The following is an 11,470-nucleotide window of genomic DNA, read 5'->3' on the forward strand; positions in this document are numbered from 1 at the left end:
TATCCATTCATCTGTCCATGGACATCTGAGCTCTTTCCATAATTTGGCTATTGTGGACATTGCTACTATAAACATTGGGGTTTATGGGGTTGAAGGTGCCCCTTCAGATCACTACATTTGTATCTTTGGGGTAAATCCCAAGTAGTGAAATTGCTGGGTCATAGGGTAGCTCTATTTTCAACTTTTTGAGGAAATTCCATTCTGTTTTCCAGAGTGGCTGCACCAGCTTGCATTCTCACCCACAATGTAAGAGAATTCCCCTCTCTCTTGTTGGCATCCTTGCCAACATCTGTCATTTCCTGATTTGTTAATTTTAGCCATTCTGACAGGTGTGAAGTGGTATTTCATTGTGGCTTTGATTTGTATTTCCCTAAGGCCAAGTGTTGTTGAGCATTTTTTCATATGTCTGTTGGCCATTTGTAGGTTTTCTTTGGAGAGATGTCTGTTCATGACTTCTGCCCATTTCTTGATTGGATTATTTGTTCTTTGGGTGTTGAGTTTGATAATTTCTTTATAGATTTTGGCTACTAGCCCTTTATCTGATAAGACATTTGCAAATATCTTCTCCCATTCTGTCAGTTGTCTTTTGGTTTTGTTGATTATTTCCTTTGCTGAGTAAAACATTTTTATCATGATGAAGTCCCAATAGTTCATTTTTGTCTTTCTTCCCCTTGCCTTTGGAGATGTGACTACCAAGAAGTTGCTGCAGCCGAGGTGACAGAGGTTGCTGCCTGTGTTCTCCTCTACGATTTTGATGGATTACTGTCTCACATTTGGGTCTTTCATCTATTTTGAGTCTATTTTGGCATATGGTGTGAGAAAATGGTCCAGTTTCATTCTTCAGCATGTGGCTGTCCAATTTTCCCAATACTGTTTTGGAGAGACCGTCTTTTTTTCCATTGGATGTTCCTTCCTGTTTTGTGGAAGACTATTTGACTATAGAGTTGAGAGTCCATTTCTGGGTTCTCTATTCTGTTCCATTGATCAATGTGTCTGTTTTTGTGCCCACACTGTCTTGATGATTACAGCTTTGAAATATAGCTTGAAGTCCAGAATTGTGATGCCACTGGCTTTGGTTTTCTTTTTCAACATTCCTTTGGCTATTCAGGACTTTTTTGGTTCCATAAGAATTTTAGGCTTATTGGTTCCAGCTCTGTGAAAAAAGTTGGTGGTGTTTTGATAGGAATTGCACTGAATGTATAGATAGCTCTAGGTAGCATTGACATTTTAACAGTATTTGTTCTTCCAATCCATGAGCTTGGAATGTTTTTCCATCTCTTTGTGTCTTCCTCAATTTTTTTTCAGAAGTGTTCTGTAGTTTTTAGAGTACAGATCCTTTGCCTCTTTGGTTAGGTTTATTCCTAGGTATCATATGGGTTTTGGTGCAATTGTAAATGGGATTGATTCCTTAATTTCTCTTTTTTCAGTCTCATTGTTAGTGTATAAAAATGCAACTGATTTCTGTGCATTGATTTTATATCTTGCTACTTTACTGAATTCCTATATGAGTTCTAGCAATTTGGGGGTGGAGTCTTTTGGATTTTCCTCATAGAGTATCATGTCATCTGTGAAGAGTGAGAGTTTGACTTCTTCTTTGCCTATTCAGATGCCTTTATTTCTTTTTGTTGTCTCATTACTGAGGCTAGGACTTCTAGTACTATGTTGAACAATGACGGCGAGAGTGGACATCTCTATCTTGTTCCTGACCTTAGAGGAAAGGCTCTCAGTTTTCCCCCATCAAGAATGATAATCGTTGGGATGCCTGGGTGGCTCAGCAGTTGGGCATCTGCCTTTGGCCCAGAGCATGATCCTGGAGTCCTGGGATCGAGTTCCACATCAGGCTCCCCGTGAGGAGCCTGCTTCTCCCTCTGCCTGTGTCTCTGCTTCTCTCTCTCTCTCTCTCTCATGAATAAATCAATAAAATCTTTAATAAAAATCTCTGTGTGTGTCTCTCCTGAATAGATAAATAAAACCTTTTTTTAAAAAAAGAATGATATTCGCTGTGGACTTTTCATATAAGGCCTTTATGATATTGTCCCCACCTTATAAAATCATCCATATTTAATAAGAAACATTAAAACCTGATTTTTTTAATTCAAATACAATTTACTACGTTCTATAGAAGGACACAAATTAAAGACCAAATGTGGACACATATCAGAGACTTGACTTGAAAGACCTAAGATGGCTCTACATGCTGAGGATAAACAACACTCAGCAGTGATTGACAAGAAAAATAGGAAAGAAAGAACAAAGATGTTTCAAGACAGTCTTCAAAGACACCCCCAAAGACATCAGGGGAACTTTGCTGGAATGATGTAGAAGCCCACTTAGATTCTGCAGTCTTCTACTGGTGAAGGAGGGGCCGGGGGTTCTGTAGGGCTGGCCACACTTGAAGGGACTGCTTCTTATTTTTCTTACTGATTGGAATAGAAAGAAAGCATTTCCTGGATCAATAACTAGGTGCCATAGGTTATGCTGATTTGCTCCAATAGAGGTTCCGTATCTACAGCCAGCTACAGCTGTCATCACCTGACCCAGTTTGCAATAATCCACCATGGTTTCCCATGACCCATCTACCTTTTGCAACAGCCAAACAAGAGAGTTAAAGAGCATGTGGAAAGACACCTTCCCTGTACCGGCAAGTCTTCAGTGATGACACTAATCTCTGCAATGCTCCCTACAGGACTTGCCATCTTGTTGTGGGCATTGCAAGAGAGGGTACAGTTCCAGGAGCTTCCTTCCTCTCATTCATTTTCATTCCACCTATGCAGGAGCCTACATGGGATTCTGTTGGTTCCTAGATACGTCTATTCTCCTATACATCCTGGGACTGGAAAATAAGTATAAGATCGATCCCCTGGATCCGGACTAAGACTCCATCTCTCAGCTGATTTTTATAAGACTGAACTGATAAACTATGAGGGCTTTGCAGGTTCAGAATCACCCTCTAGTAACCTGCTGGCAGTCTGGGGATTTTTCCCTTCCTCTACTCCATCCCACACACCCTAGGAAACTGCTTCAGGTTCTTCTGGAGAAGATTTAGAGAAAATTCCATGACATATACATGTATTCTTTTCTCACAGAGACCTGATGTTCCCTCAGTTGGGGGGCTGTCGGTCTGGAAACTAGATAAGACACTATGAATCCCACTAGATGACTAGAGTTAGGCTCAGGGAGTACAATCCTTTTGTCTTTTCATGTCAAGAAGCATCTTAACAAAATGTCCATCTATTTTTATCCAGAAACCCATGATCTGCTAGTCATCATCACAGATCCCTGTTGGTCAAAGCTCCCTGATTACCATTCCATCCTGTGGCCTATCGTAATAATCAATACTCCTTGTCTGAAGGATAAACACCATCACATAATTTTTATGCAGTACATGAATGACTTTATTGTTACTTATATCAAGGGATGCTGGTTTCCCATTTAGAGTTGCAAAAATGAGATTCCTTTTAAAATAAAAATTTTGATGCTTAAAAAATATTAAGTAAATAGTACAGGTTATAATAAGATATAATAATCACAAAGGCAGTACATAAATGGCTATGTACATGAATAATGTTTGGGAAAACACTAATGTAATTCAATTGTCTCATTTATGGCTGAGGATACTCAGTGCCCAGAAGAGTAATGCTTTCTTTTTCAAGTTCTAGTTGCTGTTAGAGGCTGAAAATTCCAGGCCCTCAGATGCCCCATTCAGTGCTCTCCCACTTAGACCCCTCATAGCAGTTGAGCATTCATTTGAGAATCTAACAAAAACTATACATCATATTTCCTCTTAAAAAATGGAGAGAATGCAAAAAATTCTGCCCCCAAAATTTCAGTGATGACACAGATGACCTAAAGTGTAATCATTCAAATATCTACCATAGTGCATGAGCTTAAACACATATTCACACTGACTCAGACTCAAAATCTGAATGTCATTAGAATTTGAATATATTTCTCTTTGGGAAAATAAGTCTCAAATACATAAAAGCTTTGAGTCCCTAAGCATATTCCACTTCCATCCGAAACTGCTCAGTACTGAAGGGTTGACTTATACAGACAACAATGTGGTCAAGAGCCAAATGACATCCACACACACAGACTGTGGCTGCATTTGACAAAGCAGAAGACCAAACCAGGAATTTAGACAATTCCTTTCTTCCATAAGCATTAGAGACTGGAGAGAAAGCAGAAGTCCTGGCAGCATCACTGCACAGAAGCCAGACATTAGAAACACAATCGCCAGCGTTGAGAAGTGGATATTATGAGGCCACAGGTCATAACACCTTTGCTGATGCATTCAACTCTGCCCTGCGCTTTCATCTTTCCCCAGGCTTCAGCAGCTTTCCACCCAGAGACCCACCTAACAACCAGGTTGATAATGACTTAAAGATTAGCTGCAGGGAGTGCAGGGAAGGAAATGACTGTGGGTTTTCCAGAGTGGATAAGAATTTACATTCTAATTTATTCACAAACTAGAAATGTGCAGGTAATATTTAAAGATGTTTTTGGAAAAACTGACATAAAAAAAGGTCAACCCTAGAGTTAAGTGTCTAGCACACTTTGAACTGATGTTCATTTCAATATAATTGTCTAGGACTACGTGGTCTCTGTGCAGGGAGGAGGAGCCAATCCAAGAGAACAGAAGCCATAGCAGCTCTACCAGCAACAAACTTGGCAAAAATGGAAGATAGATAGGAAAGAAGGGAGGAATTCTGATGGAGATTGTTTCTCTTTCTTGGATTTCTAAGGCTTTCTTTCATATTCAACCAGTGCCCAAATATGCCTAGTGAGCTACTTTCAAGCCAAACTTATGAGATGTAGTTTTCTCTTTAACAGTATACTCTTAAAAACATAGTATTTCTCTCTCTCTCCCAATCTTTATCTCTCTCTCTTTCTCTCTCTCTCTTTTCAGTTTTAGAAACATTAGTACAGAGCATACATTTTTGTGGAGGGTACCATGCGGGGTCTGAGGACTGTTACCTACCCCAGTAACCTGGAAAATACATTTGGTGACCAAAGATTCAAGTGAACACCATGCATTAAGCACTGTTCTAGGCATTAGGAAAACAGTAATGGACAGAATGTCAAATCTGTGGTGTGGTGTCAAATAATAATAGCTCCATGATGAACACCAAAGCAGGGTGAGGGGAGAAAGAGGAAGAAGGGATGACAGTGTGGTCAGGGAATGCTCCCTGAGGAGGTAACATTTGAATGCAATGATTTCAAAACTAAAAGGTCCTTAGAGGAAAACTAGTCATATACACACTTTTAAAAATAGAACACTGAATGCTAAATAAGTTGCTCAAAGTGACACAGAGAAGAATATGGGACCCACAACTGAAAGCGAGCCTGAATGAAGCATTTCTAGTCTGGTGTTCTCTGCTACCTTCTACCACAGTCTGAGGTACCTTCTTAGCTTTGGTGTTACACAGATAAAATAAAACACATGAATCAACCCTAACTCTATGCCCAGATTCAATTAGAACTTGAAAACATTATTTCCTACACAAATACTGTACAACAATATAACATAGTAGTTTGATTCCCAATTCTGTCCTTCCTGGCTGTGACCCAATTACTTAACCTCTCTGTGCCACAATTTCCTTATCTGAAAACAAAATAAAACACTCAAGGTTAAAAGAGGTAATGACTTGCACATTAAGTACTCCATAAATACTGGGTATTGCTGTGCTTTTTAGAGCTGCTGATGTATATAATATCATCTATCACGACTACTAGAGCAATTAATAAGGTTCTTTGTATATAAGATCTGCCTCGCCTGCTAGCTAGCTCTCTACTAGATAAGCTGTCTGATGGCAGGGCTATTTATCTTGTTTACCCCAGTGTTCCCAGACCCGAGAACAGTATCAGACTCAGAATGTGTGCTCAATAAGTATATACTAAATAAATTCATGAATTTAAAGTTCATAATTACCATAGTCATTGGGAAGGAAGTAAAGCTGATGAGACTTTTGCCAGGACAAACTGCCAATGCCCACTTTGACTCAATGAGCTTCACTAGAACTTGCTATTTGTTGTCAGAAGAGAGGGCTTTAAGTAAGCCATAGGGTGGCTTTGCATCATATAAGCAGCTTCATCTACGTGGCCCCTACTGCATACTCCCCATAACCACTTATCATAAGAAGCAACCTTAGTGAAGCTCTTTGTCTCTCCCATTATCGTTATTTGATGTATTGAACATCAAACAGGAATATAGTATCAGTTGCTAAAAATTGCTCAAAATAAAATGTGTGCTGAAATGGACACTAAATTGAAAGTCAATGCATCCAAACACTGAGCCCAATCAGCAATGAAAGCCTGGAAAAATCACCTAATGTTAGTTCCCTCCTCTACCCAATAAAGAAGTTGAATTACTAGGTTTTATTTCATTCCAGTATTTACTCAGTGCCTACTATATTCTAGGTGTTAGGGATTTAGTAATAGAAAAACAGGCAAAAGTTCCTGACTTTACTGCAAATGAAAGACAGACAACAAAATGTAAGTTAAGAAAATATGTGCGAATTGATAAGTGCAATAGAAAAAAAAATAGAGCAGAAAGAGAATTAAGGAAGATGATGGGGTGACAATCTTCATTAGGCTAAGCATCACTGAGAAAGTAGCATTTGAGTGAAGACCTAAAGGTGAGCCATGTCAGCTCTGGGAAGAAGCATCCAACCAAAGGGCATTGCCAGCACCAAGGTCCTGAGGCAGAAGCACATTTGATATCATGATAAAGTAACAAGACCAGTGTGGCTGGAGAGAGGAGAAGGATAGAAGACTGGAGGAGATGGACATCAGGTGAGATCAGATCACATAAGGCTTTGTTGCCTTGTAAGGACTGTCTTTAACGCAGGCTGAGATGAGGAGAGTCATGATCTGACTTACATAGGTAATGTATCACTCTGGCTGTTGATTTGAGAATAAAGTGAAGAGGAGCAAGAACCAGAGCAACTACTAAGAGAGTAAGAATGGATCACGGTGGATGGAGATGGTACAAAATGTCTGATTCTGGATCTATTTTGAAGGTATGGTTGACAGGATTTGCCCAGGAATCAGAGAAGGGTTTTAGATCTATGAAACTAGGAAGACATGGACACATCCCTTCAGGTGATTCTAAATTATCTTCTGACTCTGAAACTCTATGATTTGGAGAATCTTCTTCTCTTTTTCCTGTCGTGGAAACTTCCACTCAATTAGAAACTAGTTCTTAAAAAATTAAAAGTATGTGATATCTCTTTTAAACTATTTTATCTCTTCAGAAGGCTTTACAATTAAAAAAAATCTATGACAAAAACTTTTCATTAAAAACAATGAAAGAAAAATGCTAATTGTTTAAAACCCCAAACTGTTCCAGTTACTTATCTTTGAACACTAAATTATGCTAGGTCCCTACACTTCTTGTGGATAAGGCAAGTATTGAATTGCTGCTGGGCCCAGAATGATCTCATTGTCAGAGGAAAGTAAAAGAACCAAGACTGGCCTTAGGCCAGACACAGGGAAAATTGGCTGTAGGTGACACTGACTTACTAACTCTGCTGGTCTCATCAAGGGGTGCCTCTAGTGTCAGTGTGTCCAGCCCTGTGATGATGATATTGTGGAAACAGAAAATAAAGGCACACAGACCTCTGTGCAAACCCACCCTCTGTCTGTGGAGCCTCAGTCCAGATTTGTCTCTTAGTCGCCCTGAGCCTCCATCCCCACAATCATTAAATATCTACCATTCAGAGTTTGAGCAGAAAACAATATACCTGAAGTACGTAACTTTATCCCTAAGTCATATGCTAAACAAATGAGTGGCAGCTCCTTGGAATCCAAAGAGTTGACCTAACATCCTGAGGGTGGGCTTCTGGGATTCACTTGCTATGAATAGATGGGTGAATGTGGGTGGGGATGGGTAGGAAAGGGAACCCACGCCATACAAAAGCCATAAGCAGAGGGCTGCACCCCATACATATGGGCCTGTTTAGGGAGAAGAGTTTGGAATCTGTATACTGTCTCAATGTGGTTGTGTCAGTGTAAATGCTAGCATTTTCTGGAAAAAGTGATTAGATGATGTCTGGTAAGAAATGATGTGATAGACTCAACAAGCTTCAACTCACTCAATTATCTAGTCTGCTCTAACTGTTCATTTAAAAGCTGAATCACCTTGCCCATCCATCATGTACTACCCTCCCAATACCAAGAGGCAGCCTTTTGCTTTCAAGAGAAGGAAGATTTTTTTTTTTTACTTGCCATGCAATTGAACTTTAAAAAGCCATAATTTGTGTTAGTGTTTGGAATTGAAACTTCACAAACCATTTCATTTAAGTTCATATCCCACTTCATTTTTGCAGACAAGTCCTTTACAGAATCTTGGTCCTGGTATCTTGACACCACTAGTGAAAACATGCATACTGTGTAAGTCTATCCTATTTAGAGTGACATGGTTAACCACAGGCAGACCTGGGTTCAAATCCCCATTCTGCCACTTAGTCTTGGGCAAGTTATTTAATTTCATTAAGATTTCATTTTTTCAATGGTAATTGAAAAATTGAAAAATTGGTGGAAGGATCATAATACCTATCTCATAGGGTTTTGTGAATATTAGATAAGAAAAATCCTCTAGGGGCTCCTTGGTGATTCAATTGGTTAAGCAGCTGCCTTTGGCTCATGTCATGATCTCAGGGTCCTGGGTTGGAGCCCCACATCAGGTTCCCTGCTTCGAGGGGAGTCTGCTTCTCCCTCTCTTTCTGCCTTTCCTCCTTGCTTGTACTCTCTCTCTCTCTCAAATAAATAAATAAAATTTTAAAAAAGAGAAAAATCTTCTAAAGCATTTAGTACAGTGCCCAGCACATAGTAAGTGAGGTTATTACTATTACACATATTTCAAGGTTCTATTACTATAAAAGAATGGTAATTAGGCAGGGTTTGTGGTTATTATTTTATTTCATTAATTAAATTTTTATAGCTATCTCTTCTCAAAAGGTACCTTAGACAATGGCAAGAAATAGTAGTAAGGCTAGTAAAATTAGAAGGTAGGCATAAGCAGAAAAGCAGAAATAAGCTCAAATGGGGTCAGAGGTGGATTGACCATTATATTTACCAAGCACAGGGCCCTTAGAGGGGTTGTGTTCACATAACCATGAGTTTTTATGAAATTTGCTCACAATTAGCTACAACTACTCTTTCTTTTGACTCCTGTAGTACCTCAATTACAATTCTCCTAAATTCAAATGGCATTGGAATAGCCGTGGACATTTGGGGGGAAGTTGTGTTGGGGAGACATTTAATTTGAGTTTCATACAGTGTAGATAGGTGATCCTCAGTCAACTCTGGTATATAGCTAAAATATTGCTAGCCACCTCCATGTACAAATGGCTTCTAGAAATGTTCCTATTTCCCATGCTTCTCATGCCCACTCATTCTGCCTATGACCCAAACATGCAGGACCAGAGAGCATATTGTGATAGGAATATGTCCCTGGCAGCTGACACTAGAAATATGTATGTAGAGAAGGAGAAACAGGTCTTGAAACATACAGATGCTATGATAGAGTTCAGGCAGTTAGTAAAAATATTGTTTTTTCCAGGTTTTGTGATGTTTGCACTATCTGTAACTGTTTTAAAATCTGAAATTTGGGGGATCACTGGGTGGCTCAGCAGTTTAGCCCCTGCCTTCAGCCCAGGGCATGATCCTGGAGTCCTGGGACTGAGTCCCACTTCGAGCTCCCTGCATGGAGCCTGCTTCTCCCTCCTGGGTCTCTGCCTCTCTCTCTCTCTCTCTGTCTCTCATAAATAAATAAATAAAATATTTTTTAAAAATCTGAAATTTGTTGCAATTTCTTTTCTTAGCTAAACAAATATTTACTTTCTTACCTAAATTTTGTGGGCTTTTTCCTCAAAGAAAGCCTCCAAAATTGTACTCGCTTAGGTCTCGTATAATTTGGGTTCACCATTAAGCATCAAATTCAGCTGTGAGTTTCCTAGTAACCAGAATATTACATACTTATAATTATAGCAAGAGAGGAAATAAATCATCACAAAAGTTATAAGAAAAGAGATCAATATTTTTCAAAGGGAAAAAAAAGATATGGAATGTTAGGTCACTGATCTGGATTCTCCCAGTAGCAATGTGACTTCAGAAAAATAATATATATCAAGGACAGCAAGGCTTTTCATGAAATAAAATTCTAGAAGAAATTTCCTCTGTAGACACTTCTGTATAATGCATAATAAGTAATATAGTGCAGCTTTCAACATTATCTTAGGGAAAAGTCCTTTGCTGGGCTTAAGATCGGTTTGATTAGCCCTGCTAACCTCTTCCAGACTTGCCTCTCCGCACTCTCAGCCCTGGAGTTCTTTTCCAGACATTCTAGATATCTAAGTTGCTGAGATTCGGCTTTCTCATTCTTCCTCCAGACTTTACCAGTGCTGTTCTTTGCATACTTTTCCATGCTCTTCTGGCTATCTTCAGCTCAGATATTCAATTACAGCTTATATCTCACTTCTTCTGGGATGCTTTCCATAGAATCGCTCTCATGGGCTCTGAACATCACCAATTTTATTCCTTACTACACGGTGTTACACCTGATATTGCAAAGTCTAGATCCACCATTGAATAAATAGCCTCTTAAAGGTACAGACAATGGTGTTCACCATTCTAACGCCACTCACTTGCACTGTGCCCAACACACACTGGAACTTAATAAAGGTAGTTTTCCTGTGTCTATCTCCCATTTGTGAGCTTTAGTAAGTGTGACATAATGAAGGTGATTTTTTAAGGGAGCTAAGCTAATCCAAAAGTGTGGGATACCAATTGACCCAGGGACAGACCTCGGGGTTCCCAGTAGAGTGGCTCGATAGCTCTTTTTCCAAAACTATGTTCCTCAATTAGGCATTTCATCAGAACTGAACAGCAAATATTTTAGGATTCTCTTAGACTGAAAGTCCAGCCCACTGATACACTCCTCTACTGAGGAAGCACAATGTCATATGCTTGGGAATAAGACAGGTTTTTGTTAAAGAAACTGAAACACTATGAAGTCTAGTGACATTCCCAAAGTCCCAGGATTGGTGAGTGATCAATCAAGAACTAGAAACTAGCTAGTCTGACTTCCTGTGATTTTTCTCCACAGTTAACTCTTGAGACACCTAAATAGAACAATGGCAACCATTGTTATGAATGGAAAAGCTAGAAAAGTTCTGTCTTCACGTTATTGCTTCAATTCAGGCCAAGGCAGCAAGGAGTGGAAGATAGAACAGGGGCTCTGGAGCCACACTGTCTAGTTTTAGCCACCTACTGGTTGTGGAACTATGAATAATTTAATTCTTCTGTATGTTTCCTCATAGTAAAATATGTGTAATAATAGAAGCTGTCTCATAGGGCTGTAGTGAGGAATAAATGAGTTAGTCCACAAAAGGTGCTTAAAACAGTTCTCAATACACAAAGCAAATGGTCAACAAATATATTATTTCTACAATGAGATGAAATCACA

This window comes from Canis lupus, chromosome 13 (genome assembly GCF_011100685.1).
Source record: "Canis lupus familiaris isolate Mischka breed German Shepherd chromosome 13, alternate assembly UU_Cfam_GSD_1.0, whole genome shotgun sequence".
Classification (NCBI taxonomy): Eukaryota; Metazoa; Chordata; class Mammalia; order Carnivora; family Canidae; genus Canis; species Canis lupus.